Source organism: Strix aluco, chromosome 6 (genome assembly GCF_031877795.1).
Source record: "Strix aluco isolate bStrAlu1 chromosome 6, bStrAlu1.hap1, whole genome shotgun sequence".
In the NCBI taxonomy this organism is placed as follows: domain Eukaryota; kingdom Metazoa; phylum Chordata; class Aves; order Strigiformes; family Strigidae; genus Strix; species Strix aluco.
Genome location: NC_133936.1, coordinates 3,401,668 through 3,423,853, shown reverse-complemented (window position 1 = coordinate 3,423,853; position 22,186 = coordinate 3,401,668). Strand labels below are relative to the sequence as shown.

The 22,186-nt window shown below is 38.2% G+C and overlaps 1 protein-coding gene across 10 annotated transcripts in view; it reads left to right on the top strand.

Moving 5' to 3' along the window:
- MBD5 (methyl-CpG binding domain protein 5) overlaps window positions 1–22,186 on the top strand; it is a 105,456-nt gene that overhangs the window by 12,444 nt on the left and 70,826 nt on the right. For 8 of the 10 annotated variants that reach the window (XM_074828507.1, XM_074828505.1, XM_074828504.1 and 5 more), the window contains one exon: window positions 7,476–7,657. The exons of 1 other annotated variant lie outside the window; for it this stretch is intronic. The gene's annotated coding sequence lies outside the window, so the exon portion shown is untranslated. The remainder of the gene's footprint in view (window positions 1–7,475; window positions 7,658–22,186) is intronic. One more of the 10 variants, XM_074828502.1, reaches the window with a different exon arrangement.

Genomic DNA, 22,186 nt, shown 5'->3' with positions numbered 1-22,186 from the left:
GTTCTCAGTTTCACATTCAGCCTTTCTTACTTGTGTCCTAGTTCCTTGTATGTCTCACATTCTGCATCTCTGTTTTCATTCTCCCTCATCCAGGTAATTTCTAATGTCAGCCGGTTTCTATTTCAAGTTCATTATCCATTCTCACACAGGATCAGTCTTCCCTCATTTTGCTTACTCTCCAGAATTACAGTTCTATTCTGGCTCCAGATTTGCACCCCTTTTTCTCAGGGTGAGTCTGCACAGATGGGTCTTGAAGGTTGTACATCTTTCTACCCATGCTCTGAGTTGGCTGATGCAAGTCAACTTCAGCACAGCAGCCTTGTAGCTACTTCAGCGTGACTGCGAAGTGCTATGGAGGAGCTAAGTCTGCCTCTGTGCTGTGCTAGGAAGGTTACACACAACTAATGCAAAAACCAGCCCTCTGCCAAATGGTGTTCTTGCTGTAGCCTGTACGTACGTGAAAACTTTGCATTTCCAAAACTGTGTTTCAGAAAGCTTTAAATTGTGTATTAGAAAACAGTTTGGAATTTCTGGGTATTTTTAATATGCATGTAGTAGTTTTAGCATGAACGCTGTGAATTTACCTTGTCCCTAAACTCAGATGGCACTTTATCGTGTTAAACCTGGCCAACAGCCAAACACCATGCAGCGGCTCCTGCGGGGAATGGGGGATAGAATTGGAGGGGTAAGGGTAAGGAGACTCATAGGTTGAGATAAAAACAGTTTAATAATTGAAATAAAATCAAATTAAATTAATAATGATAATGGTAATAATAGAAAACTTCCTCACTCCAAAAAGGCCATTGAATGACTCGAGCGTGTCCAGAGAAGGGCAATGGAGCTGGTGCAGGGTCTGGAGCACAGGTCTGATGGGGAGCGGCTGAGGGAACTGGGGGGGTTTGGTCTGGAGAAGAGGCTGAGGGGAGACCTCATGGCCCTCTACAACTCCCTGACAGGAGGGTGCAGAGAGGGGGGATGAGTCTCTTGAGCCAAGGAACCAGCGCCAGGACAAGAGGGAATGGCCTCAAGCTGCGCCAGGGCAGGGTCAGACTGGCTCTTAGGAAGTATTTCTTTCTGGAAGGGGTTGTTGGGCGTTGGAATGGGCTGCCCAGGGCAGGGGGGGAGTCCCCATCCCTGGAGGGGTTGAAGAGTCGGGTTGACCCAGCGCTGAGGGATCTGGTGGAGTTGGGAACGGTCAGTGTGAGGTTAATGGTTGGACTGGAGGATTTTCAAGGCCTTTTCCAACCTTGATGATTCTGTGATTCTGTGAAAATACAAATGAGTAATGCACAATGTGATTGCTCACCACCCGCTGACCCATGCCCAGCCTGTTCCCGGCTAGCAATCCCAGAGAAGAGAGAATCCTGAAACCACAACCCCAGAAGCGAGAGCAAGCTTTCCAGTAAACACTTATCCATATTCTGAGCGTGACGTTATATGATATGGAATATTCCATTGCCCAGTTTGGGTCCGTTGCTTTGGCTGTCCTCCCTCCCAGCTTCTGCGTACCTGTGCACTAGGAGAACGTGGGAAGTTGAAAAGTCTTTGATTTTTTAGCAACAGCTGAAAACATCAGTACATTTTCAACATTCTTCTCATATCAAATCCCATACTGAATCCAAAGCACAGCACTATTCTAGCTACTAAGAAGGAAAAAAAAAAAATAATTAGCTCTATCCCAGCCGAAACCAGGACACACTTATTGATTTGTATTATTTATTTCAGCATGTGAAAGAAACCAGAATAATACATTACAAGCCCTCATCATATTTTTTCTTGTTAATCACTTAGAATGGTGCAAAAATACATCAGAGAAATACAGCATTCATAAAATAGAAAACCGGTTATGCAGACTTAAGGAGGATGAGTGAGGTTTACATCTGTTTCTTGTGTTTTTATCTTGAACAGGACAGGGAAAATTCTAGTAGCTAGATAGAATTTTATGCTGCATGATAAAATGATCGACATGTTTAGTCCCCTGTGCCATCTCCAGCTGCAAGCCATGTAGTCTCTGAGAACTTTCTGAACTGCGTAATTCAGGGACTCGTGATATATCGCTGCACAAAATCGAGCCTTTCACTCTCCAAACTTCAGAATTTCTAAGGCTCTTTAATTATACTGAAGTATATAACATATGACTTGGCACTGCATACACAGTGCTTCTCTAAATAGTTTGTCTTAGAACTGTGTCATTACTAATGTTTTGATTGTAGTTATTCTAAGGCAGAGAAGGAACAGTGTCGTGTTGCATCATTTTTCTCCCTAAAGCAGTCTGCAGTCCGGATTGACGGACAATTTTTCCTGAATTGTCACTAAAACCAAGCAGTCCGATTGTCTTTTCTGAAGCCTTAATGTTTTTCTGAGAACAGTCAATTTTTTGTCTCTCTTTCATCTTCTAATATGAAAGGGTTGGTTTTTTTGCAAAATCCCAAGTTACTTTCTCTAATGCAAGATATAAACCAGTTCTATCTTCTCAAATTTAATAAAGGGAAACCTACTTAATTTGAAAGTTACTGGTACAGAAATTATTTAAATAATGGGGGGGGGGGCAGGGAAAGGTATTCCTATAATTTGCTGTACAATATCACTACTTTTAGATACATTTAGATACATCAGAGCGAAATTTTAGAGTATGTTTCAAATATAATAGATTTGATAGGTCATTCTCTGCCTTAGCAGAAAATTTTATACCTCTTCTGCCAAGTTTTTCACATTTCACCAGAGCAAGAAGTTTGTTTTCAATGGTCCCTGTTTCTTTTGCAGCTGGTCTTTCTGAAACAATTTTCAAATAAAATGCAGGCTGACGTTTTGAACTTTTTCCAGAAGCAGATACTGTAAATAAATATTGCAAACTACAAGGGCTTTCCATTTTGACAAATTGGAACAGCGGGCACCCTGAACAAAAGTAAATATTCCCAACACTTTTTTACTGTTACCAAATTAATCAAGCTCAGTGGTTTAATTGTAATTTCAAAGTTAAATATTTAAGTAATGCAAAAATTTCTGATACTGCAGTGCATCTCTCTTTAAAATTAATAACATCATAGCAAAACTGTTAAAATTAATCTTTTTTTAATATATAACTTTTCTTAGTGCAGCTAAGCATACATTCACACAGCTTCTGAGTTAGTTGCCTAAGGGTTGGCAGCATACAACCACAGTAACCTGGATATCTCCAGAAAGTTTTGGGGGTTTTTATTATTACTGTCAGTGATGTTAGGAAGTTTTACAAATATCCCTCCTTATGTTTTCCTGTAATACATCAAGAAATTTCTGTGAACTAAAAGCCACATTATCTTTGTTTTTCCTTCAAGAGCTATGTGTTCAAAATAACAGATGAGAGCTACTGTCATTATTTTTTAATTACACAAAATATTTAAAGGAAGAATGTAGTTAGAATGTAGTATCTAAGATAAATTGAATTATTCTTTTCTTTTGTAACACCAAACCAAATTCAGATCTTTGATTTTTGTTTTCATAATTCCTTCTGAAAAAACAGTGCTCTAAAAAGAAGCTCAAGGGTAGCAAATCTAAAATAGAGTTGTTAATAAAAATCTTAGAAACCGTTGGTTTTTCTTTACATGAAGGGGGCCTGAAACATTATGGAGGTGGGTTTTTTTTCTGCTTTGCTACTTAATTTAGTTTTATTTTCCCCTTACTATAAATTCACATCCTTGGAGGCCCACTATCATGATGAAAAATGTATTAAAGTGGTTAAGGAAAGTGAAAATACAAAAAAAAAAAAAAAAAAGAGAGATCTGTGCTGTGGTTGATCAGCCAGTGGCTAGTTTGGATAACTGGTGCTGGTGATTCTGAGCAGTGGATGCTCATCCCAGATACAAGTGTCCCCACAGCAAAGACCCAGCCAAGTTGGCCTTTCTCCTCATTTCTGTCCTCATTGTAGTGCAGGGTGAGGGCGCAGGAGCTTTCCTTGGCTCCATGTTGAGCTTTTTGCAGTCCTCTTCAGTTAAGCAAGACTTCGGTTCTCTAAAAGGACTGGTGGGAAGGGATGAACTCTTGGCACTCCCATGGCTTTCCAACAGTGATAAAGAGCTTTAAAATTAAACTAATTCTTGCTTTTGTTGGTTTATCTTTAAACAAGGCATCGACATTTTTCAGATTCTTAACCGGCCTCTGTCAGTATATCTCTGCTGAAGGGAGATCCCTACCCCCATTAGCTTCTGCCGATCCAGCTCGGTGAATCTCAAACATCTTTGTCTCTTCTCCTAAAGGATCCCAGTTCAGTGAAACACTTTTAAATTAAAACCAGTGATGCTTTTAAATTCAAGCTCACACAAAGTTTCTGAAGAGCCACTCTTCTGAAAACCTGTGGTGATACTCCAGAGCTGTCATTGCAAACAGAATGTTTATTTTTATTTTTTACCACATTCCTGAAAAATATTAATGAGAGGTAAGATTTTCACCAAGGTGATTCAGTAATTGCCACAGTTGTCTTTAATGTAGTCTCCCAAACTAAGATTCCATCAGTTCAAAGTATTCATTAAATTTCTTTTGGTTTTTAATCCTCAGTGAATGAAAGTTTATAGGTACCATTCTAAGAGTGGGGGCAAAAATACTTGAGCTTAGGAAAAGGATAGATGAACTAAACTTTCCATTTGAAAGCTATCATGAAAAGTAATTTTTGATCAGCTCCATCCATCTGTTGAGTCCTTAATACAGGAACTAAAACTGTTTAGTACATAGATCCCAGCATGAATTTTCCAAAGTAACTGTAATGTATGAGAGATGCATGTTGTTTGGATGTTAGAAAACAAAATGCTATTATTTTTTATACTGTTGATACATAAATGGAAATGTTCATTGTTGAGTCTTGTGTATGATTTGATAATAGCTTATGAGAAGGTAGATACATGACAGAATTCTCATTTAATTGCTGTCCTGACAAAGGGAACAGGAAAGGGAGAAGGAAACCTGGCCACAGGTGCACCTTCAATAAAAGGCAGAAGAGGAAAAACTGTATATATATTATAATGTATATAATTTAACCTCACCTAGATAATTCTAACACAGCATTTTTGCTTAGGCTACTAATTCTTGGTTGGAAGTTTTATACATTTTCCAGTGTAGACATTTATATTGGTTCAGGTATATATCTCTTTTCCTTTAATATTCTTTTTATCTCAAGCATAATTTAAGCATTTGAGTGACAGCAAGTGACATTTTCACAGGATATATTCTGTAGGCAAACGAACAGTTGACAGTAGGCATAATGGCAGCCTGGAATAGTCTGACATGTAGGTGTTCTGGCTGGAAGATACTCATTGTGTTGAATGAAGTTCTCATATAGTAGCTTTCAGTTTATATTGTATTCTCATAGTATAGAATTAAATATATACCCATGACACATATGCTTCTGATGGTTGATTTTTTTTTTTTTTAACACAATTTCATCTCTTGAAGAAGAAATAGTATTACATAGTCTGAAAGGAAATTCAACTGATAGGTACTGGCATTAGTCAAAGTCCTTGGCTTTTGCATTCTGTAGCTGTGAAAGAGTGAGATGTCTTCCAAAGTGGATAAATACACTGTATGTTCCCATACTACATCTCTGTAATTAGTTAAGAACACAGAATAAATGTCTTAATTTTTTTCTAGAAAAGAGAAGGGAGTACTTGGTCGTTCGTTGCCTGCCAACTTCTGGCCTCTTTACAGACTTACAAATCCCAGATATTCATATTCAAGAGACCTTGGTGAAGTTATTGAGTACCTTGTGTGTAGTATGAAATTTCACAGCTAGAAAAAGTAAGAAAACTTTACCTGATGAAAGTTGAATGTCAGTATTTTGGTGGACTTGAAGAAGACTAGGTACTGCTACTAGCTGAAAAACATGATGAATTCAACATTAACTTAGATGATATTAGTATATTATTTTGTCTATGCAGAAGATTGATCAGTAGATCATTTTACCAGATATCATTCTGTTATAATACCATTTAAAGTGTAAAAATCTTCGTAAACTGTCTTTAACTGTTATATCAACAGGAATTTATGCCCATGCCTTGGTCAAGTTAATATTTATTAAAACTGATTGTGATCCTTGGAAAAAATTATGTGGAACAGGTGATGCTAGAGGAGCTCTGTTGTTCCTGAAAAGGGGCACTTTAAAACACATTGCAAATTCATTCATATTATGAAACTGCAAAATGTGTGTCTTCCGGTGTTGCAAGTTAGCAAATCGCTGATTTAGATGATGCTACTTTAAAAAAAAAATGCCACATTGCCAATATTTAGATGATTTTGCCATCTGTCATGAATAATATTAAGCCTGTGGATAGCCCTGTACCTTATCTGCATACCTGCAATGCTGTAAAAAACAGCTATTTTACAGTGTCTTCTTTTAGAAAGAATTGAGAAGAGTGAAAACTGAGCCAGGCACCTTCCTCAGCATGATGGTATAAAATTCAGTGGTTACTACCAAATGTGTTTCCATAATTCAGTTGGTTTTTGTCTGTTTGCTTTGTACTTAAAAGACTACTTTCTAATATCTTTTTGGTGGAAATTATTATGAAGTAGTACATACATAAAAGTGATGATTTTCATTATTTTTCTTAAATTGCATTTTGTTGATCTAAAACTTGAAATACACTTCAAATCTTTAAAAATAGGTATGCCATTTCAAATGACAAAAAAAAAAAATCCTTTTTGCCTACTTGTTTAAAGATGGTGGGAGTACCATCCTAAACACATCTATTTTTATTTAGTCTCTTTTCATCTAAAAAGAAAAAAGCAGCCTTACGTTCACAATGTGAGCAGAATATTGACATTTCATTTTGGCAGCACAAAGATCTTGGAAAATAGTGGGTTTTTTGCCCTCGTAGGACATAAGAAAGATCTTTCCTAGGTTCTTGTTAGTAAAACAGGCCACTGCTTTAGGATGATCTACTGGTACATTTTACCAAAAAGCTTGTCATTCCCAGTTTAACTGTAGAAAAATAAGTTAGATGTCCACTGTAGCAACTGTGCGGGACTCTGTCGTTCAGCTATAAGATATGGTGTTTTTGAAATTCTCTCGTGGGAGAGGACAAGTCACTGGTTTGACACAGATGTTTCCGAATGAGGTTCGATGCCCTCAGATTAGATTGTCAGGATTGTCCCATCTAAACATATAAAATTACACATTTCCTTATGAATAGTTTTGATTTGGGCTACAGGAATGCGAGGCTAAAATTCCATCTGAGACAGTAAAAAATTGTTTATAATTACAAGCGAACCAGCGTGGCTGCAGCTGCAGGGAGAGGGGTAGTGAAGAAGCTGATGAGGCTGAAGCAGCAAGGTCTGGAGATCCAGACAACAGCCCACATCTGATGGGGCTCAATGATTTCAAACTAGAAACACTTGTTGTAAAAGTGTATCTTCAAGTGAAGATGGGAGTGGTGCCTTCAGCTGGACGTAGATTCTTTAGTTGTGTCTTCCATCTGTGTATCTACCCTGCTTATTTTACTTTCCTGCCCAAGACAGGTCCTGGGGGTTTTTTGGCATCTGAGTAAGGGAATTTAAAGACCCAAAGGGCAGAAGAGACCAGAGTGGCTGTTTTCTGGCTTCCTTCAGCATGCAGACTATCACTTTTCGCAGAACCTGAATTAAAACTCGCCTGTTCGGAAGCTGCCTGATCTTGTTTCAAGGTCTGGAAGTGATGGTGAGCTCACCGTTTCACCTAGAAAACTGTTTCCATATTTAATTACCTATAATAGTAAGAAATTGCATTTATATCAAATTAATAATGCTCTACCTTTCATCTGGAAGGATTTAAATATTTTCTCTCTGTTTATACAAACAATCTTTCATAATTATGTTGTTGCTTCTCGTTAGCGTGGTATATTTTCTTCATCTCCCTTAGCTCTACACGTGCTTTAGCATTTTCTTGAATTATTTGCAAAAAGAAAAAAATATGCCAATTGAGAAAAGCTTGTGAAAGCCACTTTTGTGTAAATGATTTGGAAAAAGTGTGCTAAGAAACATAGCCTAGCATACTTCTCCTATGGCTCTCTAGCATAAAATTGATACATAAGAGTACTAAGTTTGCAGCTATAGGACTGACGTGCGTTATTGCTTTATCCCTTAACTTGCTGATAGAAACAATGTGGTAGACGTTACATAGAATTTAGAGATTTTGGGGAGGCTAAAACATTTATTAAGGCTAGTGCTGCCCCAAATACACAGTTAAACACAAAATTCTGTAATAGGGAAAAATGGCATTGCTGTATATTTAGAACCTACACTCCACGTACTGACTTCTGCAGGATCCCTCAGTGCTCTGCGACTGACACGGTCTGGCCTTGCCCATTGGGGAGCTGCTCTTCAGGAGCAGCTAAAGCCATAAGTGACGTTTGGGTTTGGGTCAGGGGGATTACATTTGTGACTGGAACAAAAGGAGGGTCTGACTTCCTCCTCCATGATCAATTCCTAAATTCAGAACTAAGTATATAAGAAGCTAAAACCAGTTTAGCCCCTCAGCCTAGGAACTGCACTTGCTGGCAAGTGGGCTGAAGGGAGGGGAGGCAGGGGGTGTAGATTCTTCCTTCTGTGTTGGAATAGCAGGGCTCTGTTTCTTAGAGTAAGTTTTAGCTTAGATTCATGTTCATATAATATTTACAATAATAGGATGTGTTCACTGAAAAGAAGGGAGGGGGGAACAAACCTCAGCATACAAAATAGCTGCTGGACTGATACAACAGTAAATTACTTGTTTAGGTAGAAATAGAAATTTATAAAACATGAATCTAGGATTGAACTATTATATTTTAGCATTGAACTAAATGTGGTCGTTTAGTGATGATTAAAAGGTGATTTTTAAAGCGGGCAGATTTGAGGATACATTTGTTGTTCATACACAGTTACTGAAGTCTAAGGTAGGTCCCTGGCTCTGTGGAAATTGATGGCAGAACTGAAAAAGCTTTTCAGTTATGTTCAGAAAGTACAGTGCTGTATTGATTGAAGTGTGTTTCATTGCTGGATAGGCATCTCATTCAAAATATCTGGCTCTTCTTCTGGTTTTAACACATGTAGATATTTTTGCAGCATGTTTTGTAGTACGAGCTCTAGGCTAGAGATTCCAGACCAGTTAAATTTTTTCTTATCTGTCCTTGAATTAATTTAGTTTTTTATCCCGTGTAAAAGCTGTTCATGGGCAATAGTAAGGAACACTGTCTGAATGCTGAAGCCATCTATGTCATGGACTTCCTTGATTCTTTTGCTCTAATGAAAGGTAAAAAATAAAGATTTCAGAGGAGTATTGAAGATGTTTCTAATGAGGTTCTCTTGTGAAGATTTTTCTAGAGAGGATAAACATGGATCATTTTTTTAGTAGATTTTTCCATAACTTCTGCAACTTGGTGATTTAAGTTCAATAAATTACTAGAATCAGGTTTGGCCAATGAATGTAAATGGTGGGGTAACCTCTGACACATCCAGATTTATCCAGATCTACATTGTACGCATTTGTCATGTACTCCTTCAAAGTTCTCTGTGTCTGCTGAAGAAGAGCTCTCCAGAAATTGGTGTCTGACCATGCAGTTGCCCACATGAGATCTTTAAAGATTGCAGGGACACTCCTTTTCCCCTAGGTACGTGAAGCACACATTTTCAGGTGGGTTCCACTTACCTGTCTTCAGGCGCTGCTCCCTCCTGACCAGCTGTCCCGACAGACACAGCACACCCAGAGCTTGTCCTTGTCCACTGCAGTTCAAGGCTTGACCGTAAAGCAAAATACAGAAGTATTACTGAAAGCTCAAAGCAGAGAACGCTGAGCGAATACTTTCAAGACTTGGAAGCAAAAGACTACAGTAAAAACCCAAACCTAATCTGTGCTTCTAAAGAAAATATGCTAAAATAGCTAAAAAAGTGCTACACCTTCAAGGCAGTCTTTGAACATTAGAGGAACTTACATTTTATCTAATTTTCAGTCACCTCACCCTCAAATACGTGATCTTGGTGTGGTTTCAAATGCAGATGTTGGTGATCTCTAGAGCCTGTATGACTTTTTGACTTTTCATAACTAGGTAGTAAAGAGTGGTAGGGCTAGCTGTCTGCCTAATTTGATTTATTTAATTTTTTAACAGTCAGCTTTCAATACGTTCCACATATGATATCTTTGGATGTATTTTGATGGGAGTAAAGATTTAAGGCCTTTGGCCAGTCCTTTTCAGGACTTGGAGCGATACCTTCTCAGCAGTAACAGCACATGGCGAGTTTTGCTAAGTGATGCTAAAGCAAGGTAATTACTGATAACTAAGTTAGAAGTAATAGTCTTTCAGGTCGTTTTCCACAGTTTGAAGAATTGGTTCTGGCACTAAGGGAGATGGGGCTGGCAGCAGGGAGAGCAGGAGGAGATGGAACGAGCCCTTACTAAGGAGCATAGAGAAATCTGATGTATTACATAGGCACTTACAAAATATTTTACCTTAGCATCATATGCTGTCAGTTCTGGTTGCTTTCATAATTTCATCCTGCTTTCTCATTTTGTAAAGTATTTACGCTTAACATGTTTCTGTTGAAATAAAATTAACATTTCAGAATGCTATCTGGTAACTGTTAGTAGGCACCTGAACAGCAGTATCCCTTTTTGCACAAAAAAATGGAAGAATATGTTTAGCATTGCTGTTAAACCAAAAGATAACAAAAATAAATTGGATGCCTGTTCCTTTTTATTCCTTCTGAAAAACAAAAACTAAGCCTAGAGTTATGGTATATTCCTGACACTTTATTAAATCAAAAAATAAAATAACTACATAATAAAAAAAAAAAAAAGGAAATTCAGAGAATGTTAGATAATTAGAAAACAAAAAAAGCCCCTGCTAAACAGCATCAAGCATCTGAGGTTGCACAGACATGCAAAGAGCAGATAGTTTGCCCTTGATGCAGTCCCTTGGCTTTCTATGTGCTCTGAGGTGTATGAACCTGGTGGGAAATACTGTCCATCCTCAGGGAGAGCAGAGAAGGAGAAATAGGGATGGGGAGAGCAGAGTGAATCCTTGTATCCCATGCTTACAGTTCAGTCTCAAGATCAGGATTTGTCTGCAGGGGCGATCTTGGTGCAGCAGGCATCTGTGGTTTAACAGGACAAAAAGCTGGCCCCTCTCCTATCCAAAACATGTGCATGTCTTTATACAGTGCTCACAGTTCTTTCTCATAGGTTCATCTGCTTCTTTCTTTTTTTCTCTGTCATCATTTTCTATGAACACTTTAAATCCCTGTTCTTCAGCTGGGTTTTTGGTTGGACAGGGTTGCAGATGGTTTAGTCTCAGCCATAAATTTGATCAGCACATCACAGAATCATTTAAGTTGGAAAAAAGATCTTTAAGATCATCAGGTCCAACCATAAACCTAACAGTGCCAAGTCCAGCACTCAACCGTGTCCCCAAGTGCCACATCTACGCAGTCTTTAAACACCTCCAGGGATGGTGACTCCATCACTGCCCTGGGCAGCTCTCGTAGTGCTTCAGCTTCACTCCAGGGTGCTGGTGGCTGCAGAGGCTCTGAGCAGCCAGACTAAGGAGCCTGGGGAAGTGAAAGAGGTTTTGAAATCTTGTGTACTTTCCCGTACAGGAAGCAGATGGACGACTGTCCAGCCAGCCCCCAGTGAGAAATGTGCTTTACCACGGAGGAATCCTGGGCTATCTGTGCTTAGTGTGTATATGGGATGGAGAGGAGGCACACTGCCTCTAGGAAGTCTTGTTACACTTTTCAGGGATTTGAGGGAAAGAAAACCATTTTAGTATACAGAGGAAAGAGAAAATGAGCCTTGCTCTAGGGTGCTGGAAATCAAACAGTTAATAGTACAAGAACTCTTTATGGCCCTCTTGTAAATCTTGCTCAATTAAAGGGAATCTGGCAATTTTAAATCAGCTGTCCCAGGAAATCAACACTGGTTTTAAATATGTGCAAACTGTAAACAATCTATGCCAGAACTTCTTGTGCTAGCGCCAGCTAAAAAGAAAGAAAAAATCAAATTGATAGGTTTCAAAGCTGGTAATTGTGCTGAAGTGCTATGCCTGTAAATCACTGAGTAACTTTTCCTCTGATATAACAGTTACTGTATGTAAATGTACATATAGTGCCTTTGCAATAATACAAAATACCTGAAATCCTGGATTCCTTGCTAAGCCTGCAGCGTTGCAGTTACTAAAATACAACCTGATGCAATGTATTGCCATTCGGCTTAACCTGAGATGATTCCATGAATGTCAAATAACTTAATGCTAAGGATATTAAAAATTCATGCAAAACATGATGTCAGTATGTGTGACCTCAACTCCATAGTAGCATAACGTGTTAAATTATCTTGCTATAGTTCCAAAAAGCTTCATGGATTAAGTTTTTTTAAAGTGCTACTCTTTAACAGTGGGAAATAATAAAAAAAAAAAAAAATTCTACCTCTTCAGCTTTTCAGTTTGCCTTAGCTTCTCAGAACTCCCGTATCTCAAACTGTCTTTATAGTGGGACAGTCCCTGCCTGTGTCTGTAGTTATTTTGGGCAGAGAAAATCCTTGCTCTAAAAGTGTGTGGATCTACTTCTCGGTATGACTCTTGACACCTAGTTGCATATGTGGCAGCCTCCAAGTCGTCTTCTATTGCTGATCACATAAAATTTTGAAAGCAGAGATTAAAATAAGTTTCTATTCCTTTTTATTGGTTTTATGCGTTAGTCGTCTTTACTCATAAATGGCATGTGGATAGCATGCTAGCTTTTTTGCTTGGCAAAATTTATACAGAGATGCTAAATAGTCTGCAGTTAGTAAAGTTCAGGACTGTGGGGTTCAGCTGAGCAGAATTTAGAAGACCAGTGTGAAATCTGACCGCTTTGGCAGACTTTTGCTCTTTCATACTTGTACATAAAAATCTTGTATTTTCAGCTTCAAGACTTGTGTTGCAAGGGCCCAGGCTACCATTCTGTGTACAACTGCAAGAAATTTAGAGTTTGCTGTGGATTTGTATTTGGACCAAGACAATGAATAAAATTGATAAAGCAGAAAGGATAGTTTACTCTGTGCTGTCAGATTAACTCTGCTGCAAAATTACTTGGTTATATCAGGTGGGAAGAAACACTGATATAAAATATTTTGGTACACGGGTATAACAATAGTTCTTGAAGATAATATGAGGAATGCTAGGGTACAATATTATTTCCATGCAGGTGAATTAATATTTTCTGTGTTTAAGGTTTCTTTGGAAGACTAAACCAAAAGTCTATTTAAAGAACAACCTTGTTTTAAACTGCTCATTTTTATCTGCTGCCTAAAGTATTTGAAGGTGCCAGAGTACAAACTTTTTTTACCCTACTGTATTTATCAGTGTGCTTAGTTGGGCTGACCAGCAGCAGTTATGGACAAATGATTTGGCTGTTTCCATTTACAAGCTTAGTGTATGTTTTAGGATAAATTCTTACCCTGAGTAAATTTACACCACTTTGTAGCGAAGCCCTAGTATGCAAGATGAGGATCTAGCTGCATGAGTAGATTCTTAATTTTGGTAGTTTAGCAGAGAACATGTTTATAGTTCAAAAAATAAATAATTCAGAAGACTGTATCTGGTTTGTGTTGACTATTCTGGAATCCTAGTTAAAAATTACTAATTCAGTCGTTCCACTTCGTAGCAGCAAACTATTACCTATGTGAACTTTTACAGTGTTATTCATATTCTGTATCGTGGCTTGGTTAGGCATTTCACTTTATAACAACACATTTGGAGGCTAATTTTAATAGTGCTTGTGTTGGCTTTTTGGAAGTACATCAGGCTTTCTTTCTGAATTTCCTCTGAAACTCTGGTGTGTAAGGTGAGTCGCTTTCTCTAACATCAAAAATTTTCATGAGGGACATGTTACTAGAAGTATTCAAGAACATAACCCTCAGAAAGATTGTAGCTACTGAGTTGAGAAAAGACTTGAACACTGTTAATTCCTACCTGCTAACTCTGAATGTCAAGAAGAGTATGCTGGCGTATTCCCCATTTAATATATGATGAGGCTACTAGAAACTTTGGATTGCCGTTGTGCAGAAAACTCTTTCAGCAATTTGAAATCTTATTGCTAATGATTGGGATGTTAAAGTAGCCACATTAGGTGCACAGATCTCACCTCATGGAGAAGTAAAGGCGTTCTTGCCTGTTTTTCAGGCTATCTTGGCATTATTAAGAAAGAATTCTTGTTGTCCAAACTTTAAATATTTCCATCTGTTCTCTGAAATTAAGCAGTGGCTAAAATAGGTATTTCCTAATGCACTTGTGCATGTTGCCATTTCACATAATAGCTTAATTTTGTGTCGTTATGTATGGCTATGTTTTGTTGACATCCTCTTACACGAAGATGAGACTGAAAGTCTTCAGTTCCTCAAGTGAAGGTCCTGTTCATCACACTTGTTGATCATATTGTTAATCCAAAGGGAGGGTGAAAATAGGATTTTACACCATTATTTTAGGTCGGCAACTTTTGTTTAGGTGTGTTTGCCACATGTTTCCACATTCACATGTTCAGAAAAGCTGATCAAAAATGTCCCCACTGGCATAGCTACGTACTGCCATCCCCTGAAAGATATTTTTTAAATCTAATCAAATTCTTTGTGTATGCAATTACTTTGTCACGAGTGCTTTTTGAAGGCAGCAGAACTATTCAGTTACTTTAAGTCAGGCACGCACCTGCTTGGTTCGGATCAGTTTTTAGTAGTTAGAGCTCAAAAATATGGAAATACAGGGGAGGCTGCCTGAAGGAGCATCACTGTACATGTGTTGTAAGGTAAGGAAGAGGTTTCTACATGAAGTACATGTCCAGACATCTGTAGTTCCTGTTTTCCTGAGGAGGGAGACAGCCTATAGGTCCCCATAGGTGGCTTCAGTTCCATCTGCCATACTCTGCTCCACGCAAAGCTTTTGGTGGAGGCAGTTGGCAGATCAGACTATCCAAATAGCTGGACCTGGCATGTCTGGCTTATTACATGTCACACCAAGGCACTGCTTGCAGAAATTTGGGAAGTGTACTCTTAAAGCTGTCAGATTTAAAGCAGATTTGCATGAAGGTGAAGATGTGCTTTGGTCTTTAGGCTTCAGCTCACCGTTAGCATCTCAGCGCTTGGTTTGAGGAGAAATCTTTTTGCCTACCAGATTAGTAGTTGCTAGGGGATCTGATTGTCCCATCAATTTTGATCTAGCATAATTCAGTAGGAATTTAAAGTTTTTCTCCTTGAACGGATGTCTTGTACTCTCTTTGGGAAATTAATTCTGTCATCTGGAAGCTCCCGTTAACCCCTTCCTACCAGCCACTATACCTTTGAATTAGAGAAGTTTACACATACAGGAGAGGAAACAAAAGCTTCAGGGGTCAGAAACTTTCTCTTATGTTAATCCAGACAGTATAAGAACATGCTAAGAATGAAGGAACTGGAACACTTACCTTGTGCTTTCTGTGAAGGAAAAAATCCAGTCATTAAATTAGACCAGTTGACACTGTTCTTAGTATAGCCTTACAATTTTGTATGGATCTGCTATTACACTTACATTTTTAAATTATTAAATTAAGATAAGTTGCAAAGCAATTAGAAGTGTTTAACTTCTTCTTAATGGCTGGAGGCCTTAAACAATGTAAGTCTTTTGCATTGTGTATTAGAAGTTTCTTTGGCTTGAAAGGGGTTTTTTTTGGTGGTAGAGGAGTTTATTTTTCATAAAATCTTGTAATAAAAAGACAAACTTATGTGTAACCAGGTTGTCTGTTGACTGTTAAAAGTCTTGTTCTCACATCCTTTTTCTCTGTGTGCTCTGCTGATGTAAAAAGCTGGCTAAGATGAAGACAGCAAAATTAATTTGTTAGCTGCTCTAACGCATGAAACGCTTTTTTTGATCTCTGTATTACAGCATTAATACAGCCATTCATTGAATTGCTTCCCAAAAAACATCTTAGAGCAAGAAACCTAACACACTTCATATTTTGAATTTACATTGTAGATTTTGGAATGTAACAAATTTAGAGAAAAGAGTTAAATCGGTGATTATTTTTATAAAGGATTTGTTGTTGTTGTTGCAATAGCTTTCTGTCTTTAATCCTTCAACGTATATTTGCATATTTAACAAAAAAATCTGGTTTTTATCTACTTCTATTGTTTGACAGTAAATTAACACCTTAACAACTTTAAATGCTTGTTTTTACTGTCCCCTCTTTTTCTTGTCTAATAATGTTTATAGAGCAGATGCGGAATAAAAGAATTACATCTATGTTTGTGGAGGGGTTGGAGGGAGGGGAGTGTGTTTTCATGGTGAGGGTTGCTAAGGCAAGTCTTTTTAGTTTTGTTTTCCTCCTCTTCCCCCAGAAGCTATTTGGTTATCTCAGTAAACCACAGGGGTAGTAAATTTATGGTGTTATGTAATAAGTTTTTTCTGAAAAATTATTATAAGTTTTTAATGACATGATGTTTCCTCTGGTTTTTCATCTGCAGTTTGACTAGCTGACACTTCATCATACATTGGCACCTTTAACTTTTAGTTTGGGAACCTGCCTTGTTCTTTCTTGTTGGTGAATTGCTCAGAGCAAAACCAACATGATATTTTATCACATAAAAACTGTCGTTTCTGTTTTGCATAATAAAGTGTGCAAACCAGACCAATAAACCGGTTATATGCCTCTGTCCACTCATTATTCTTGAGCCTGCATAATTCTGTACTGCAAAGTACTGCATTAAAGTATGAATTGGAAGATATAAAACTTTTTATTTGTAGTGATCTGCAAATTGAAGAAAGTTTAAAAAACGGTCAAACAGCTGGTTTTGAGTGCAAAGGTATCAGCAGTCATTTATGTGATGGTCTGGGAATTACTCTTTTTTTCCCTGTGATTAAGAACTGTGTTGCAGAGGTTCTTATTGCCTCCCTGGTAGCTTTACACCACCGCTCTTTCAGTATTGCAAAGGCCGAGTACGTACTTGAGTATCTTTGTTGGAATATCGAACGAAGTATCAGAATCTAATTAACTTACCACTATCGGATGACTGTTATGATCAACTTGCTGTAGGAGATGTTTAAGGTAATACTTTGTCTGTGTCAGCTGGAGCTAATACTGCAATCATCACCACTGAATTTGATTTATTTTTTTTTTTTCCAATTACAAACCACTGCAATGAGAGAGCCTGCCAGAAAATGGGGGTGGCCTGCTGTGACAGAAAACACCACTGATGCCCAGGTCCTAAGGCAGTCCTACCTCCCTAAAACGCTTGCATTAGTACTTACAACCTCGCAGCTTGCTGAGTACAGCGGGATGGCATCCTGTTTTAGGAAATAGGCTTGGGTTTGGTCGTCCTGATTTTTGTGACGTCAGGAAATTTGACCAGTAACCCTGTCTTAAGTCTTCCGGCAAGACCATTGTGGATTGCTTGGTCATTTGCTTGGAAATACTCTCTCGTGTGGCTGAAATCTTATCTCGAGGGAGGGGGTTTGTAATGTTGTTGGGGAGATGGGTGTGCTGCTGGTGCCAGGAAGGCGGTGGAAGTGCTGAGGTCCAGCCTGCTTCAGGGGAAAACAGGTCCTTAGGGCCAGCCTGGAAAGAAGCAGGGAATACATAGGAGAATAGGAGAATTGTCCTCATCCTTGCTTTACATGCACAAACTACCAGCTTAGGTAGTTGTCTATTTTTAGGTTTTTAACTGAAAAAGTCTATGTGACTAGAAATGCTTCCATATCCATCACTTCCTTAAACTAGCCTATGCCCATACCCGTCAGTGATGTTCTCTGCCAGCTCTCTCTAGTTAGCTCTAACGTCATCCACAGCCTCCCTGGAGGAAGGTGCGCGCTCGCCTTATTATGCTTCTCTAAACTAGGTGAGGGCTGAGGAAATACACAGGGACAAGTTTTCCCCTGATGAGACTACACAGAAAGATACTAAAGAAACAGAGAATCGTGTGGGGGATGAGTAACAAGAAAGAGTGTGTTGAGCTGGTATCAGGGTCAGATATGTTACTGTGTTTAGGAGAGGACTTGAGCAGGAGATGAGGAGGAGTTTCAGGTCTGTATTAAGTGCAGGTTGTCTACGTGATGTGTGGGGGGGGTTAGATCCAAGAGAGAAAGTGTGGAGAGGAGAGGAAAAGGTGGTGGAACGAGAGGAGTTGTTGATGAGAAAGTGCAGGAACCAGCTTTCCGCTGAAGGCATCGCAGCTGCTTCAGCCAGAGGGGAAGACATGCTAAAGGACTTAGACTTTCCTCCTGTCAGAAACAAACTAGATGTATCCCCACCAAGCTCCATGAGTGCTCTGGACATCCCTTCATCACGTGCTCAAGAGCGTGGTTTTTGTGGCCTGTCCAGCACAACAGTCTCTGAGTTGGGAGCTGAAAGGATTTGGGCACGTTTGCAGTGGTGACTGCTGGCCTGCTCTGCAGAAACCTTCATGAGGGCAGTCCAGACTTTGCACTGGTTTTAGGAATGGCTTTTGCATTGGATTTAGGATGTTTCTGTGCACTGTAGTTGTAGGCTACTGTCAAATCACTTTTCTATGGATAATAATTTAAAAATTTTTGCTTTAGTAGTAATCAGGTTAAAACTATGTTTTCCTCTTGCCAGCTTTCTGTGCCTTTTTATCTGATTGTTGGTTTAGGATTTTTTTTTATTTTGTATAATTATACAATGTGAATATTGTATATTTATATAAAATACTATCTAGATACTAATATTTTTAGATTTCAGAATGGATTGCTGTTCCAAATGTGGTTTCAGAGAAAATTTGGCTCTGACAAATTCTGCGTCAAGGATAATTATTTTTATGATCACAGCAATGGCCAGAACAATATATGATATATGTATCAATAATTGCCCAAGGTCACCATAAAGCTTCCAAATTAGTAAATACATTAAGACACTGTGAGGTGTTAGATATGTCTATATATTTACTATTGTCTGAGGCATTTTTCTCATCTGTGGCCTTTTCACAAACTCGTAAGGCTTCAGAAAACCTTGCAACAAAGAAGCAAGTTTTATTAGCCTTTTAAGAGGATGGGTACTTTTTTTCTCCCCAATGACATTGGGTACATTTGTCATTGAAGCAGCTTAATGTTATTTCACGTGTCTGTTTGGCCTTAATGCTACTTGCAGCAGGTGTTAAATATTTCTAAAAATCAGAAGAATGTTTGGTGATTTGGTACCATGGTACTTAAGAATACCTTAAAAACAGACTTCATAAAATCTAGCGAAGCTTTCTGAAAAATCATTCGATCCTAGGCTAAATTTTTAGAGAATTTTGATCTCTATCTATGCATAAATAAGATGGCTATTTTTAAAATTATCAGATTCAAATAGTAGGGCATTTTATATAAATATAGACTCAGTAGTGATCCAATGTGAATTATATTAAACTCAGTGGGAAACCATCCATTAACCTTAGCAAGAATAGAATTAGAATTCCAGAAACTGAATTCTGCTTTAGGACTCCTGTGTCAGGGGATTATTAAAATACCGTCCTGATACTTTATGAATGAATTGGACAATTAGTAGTACTAATTAGTAGCAACGTCAGTTTGAAAGAACTACTTAGAGGAAGCGCAATGATGAATATTCCTCAATGGTGAAGGAGGCAGCCCTCAGCAGGCAGCATGGTACATGCTGGGTAGTAAAATGAAATTCTTTCGCTACGTAAATTTATGTTGAATTTTCTCAGCCTCTGCAGTTTCAGGTGGGATACTTGCTGTAGTACACACTGTCCAGGCTTTTTTGTAGCATGACAACATTTAACACCGTGTAAGGCACCGCGGAGATATTAAGTAACAAAATCTATGCATATGATGACTATGGTTAACATTTTGCTGGGAGATCAACACCCTCTAGCCATAGAGGGATGGTAGAAGCAAAAAATATGGGAAGTGTGAATGCTACAGTGAGGAAGTTGGTCACATCACTAAATAAGCAAAGAATAAAATTCACCGTATTAAAACCATTGGCACTGCAGTCACTAGTGGTATTCCTTGAGGTAATTCCTCTTTAAAACGGTTAGTGACGAGAGGATTGCAAAAAACCTTTTTTTTTTTTTTCTTTCCCCCCCAGCTTCTTTAAGAGTTTCCAGTTATCTCACTGAGCAGTAACAGCGAAAAAACATTTATGTTTTTGTGTTTGTGTACCTGGGTGGGGTGACTCCCTACTATGTGAACTTGAGATGGACAATGTAGTATTTCAGATTTAGGAGAAAACAGATTTCTCTGCCACAGGCATTGGTTGCAGCCTGAGTCCAGACCAGAAGAAAATTCATGCAAAGAGTCTGTGCTGGATGCATTGTTGAGTTCTTCTCCTGTCAAATGCCGTGGCAGCATTTGGCCTGCATGATAATCAAGATTTGCCAGTTATGGAGAATTGTGCCAAGAAATTTTAAGTAAGAAATAACACAGTTTAGAGAAGTTTATGTTATTTTCTTTTTGGAGGATTTAATTTTAAACAATGGCATAATGTCATGTCTAAAAGAAGACACTTTATTATGTGATGATAAAGTATCATGAGGCAAAAATATAAACTGTTAGTGTGCTTGCTGCATTAAATTTCTTCTTTCCTAATGAGTTTGAGGCTTGGGAAAAGAGATTCGTCTTAAAGTCCAGGTATCCATTTCTTCTGTTCCTTATGCTGCCTTGGTATATTTATTCAAGTATTTGTATGGTGCTGCAGCTGCTTATGCCACGTTCTTAGAGGAATGGAAGAGTTTACAGTCTTGTCATCAACACTAATATATTTATGTAAAATAATCGGAATCAGAATAGAGAAATGAACGTATTCTGGTGGGTTGAGTTAGCTCTTGCCTATGAAAGAAGTGTTCCAGCAGGGTGTGGAGGCATGAGCAGCTGGAGGGGCGGCAGGAAAGCTGAGCAGGAGCAAAGAGTGGTTCAGCTGTCCAGGACAGCATTTGTGCCTCATCTATGTCTGTTTACGTTAATGTGAATAGAATGCCTGTAACATTTGTTATTGGCCTTTAGGCAGTTTGTAAATATGCTTTTGAGACTCTATTTCTGCAAGTTGTATACATTACCAAGTAAAGGAGAGGTTAAAAGTCATAATCCGGGACTACTGAGCCTGCTGTCAAAGTCTCTTTATTACTTCCCAGTGTCAAGATATGATGCAACAGACAAATGAAGCAGTGTACAAATTCTTTATTTTTATGTGTGGGGAAGAAAAAGGGGGGTACTGTGTGGATTTGCTGATAGTGGAAACAACGTTCTTATCAAAAGTAAATATTTTTTTAACATGTATGACTATTATCAAGTTTTGTCACGGATCTTTCTTCAGTGGATGACAGCTGAGTTTGCAGTTGGTCCATTGGGGACCCCTGGGGTGGGAAGAGAATTGTTTCTCTCTCCTGTTGGGGCTATTTTATCAAATGTGTTTATATTTTGTATGTTAAAGCTTTATGTTAACCATAGAAATCAAGAAGAAATAGATTAACGTCCTCTCCTCATTAGAATGGCTCTTGTACTGATAGCTGGCTCTCATGCACCTTTTGAAATACCACTGTGTTTCAGGTAGAGACAACTACAGAAAGGAATTCAGTTATTTGTTAGTTTACAGTAGAATTGACTAAATAAATTTTTTACTAATACATTCTTTTGTACCTATTAGGAAAAAAAAAGAGGGAAAAAGACAAATTGGTATTATATAGAACTAAAATTATTTGTTTATTATCTCAGTTCTCATCAGTTTCACAGTTATTTCTATATTAAATTAAAGATCAGTGAAGGAGAAAAGTAGATTACATTTCCATTGTGAGCTAGAAAATAGAAATGCATGTACAACAGGTATGCAAAGTAGCTAATGGAAATAAATCACAAGTTTTTAAAAAGCTGTGTTACAGATGAATTAAAATAATTTTTGAATTATTCATTAATTTTGAATTCTAAGATGTTTTCACAAAACCAAAATAAATTGGAATGCACGACTATTTGAGAGAACCTTTAGTTTCCATACCTTGCAGGTCCAAATCTGGAGTATTAACTTCATCAAAATATCAAGAATGAGGAAGCAGAAAACATATTACTGTGTAATGTACAAAATCCAGGCAAATGCTTGCCATAGCAACCAGCAGTTAGGTAAGACGAGTGCTATGGCACATGGGCCTGCACTGTGCTTACCTCTTTATTACCCAGGGTTGTACATGGGAGTGATTTTCTTCAGAGTCGCAAACTGATCTATTTGTCAATTTGATTGTTTTCGTTCAGTTTTTAAATTGCCGGGTGAA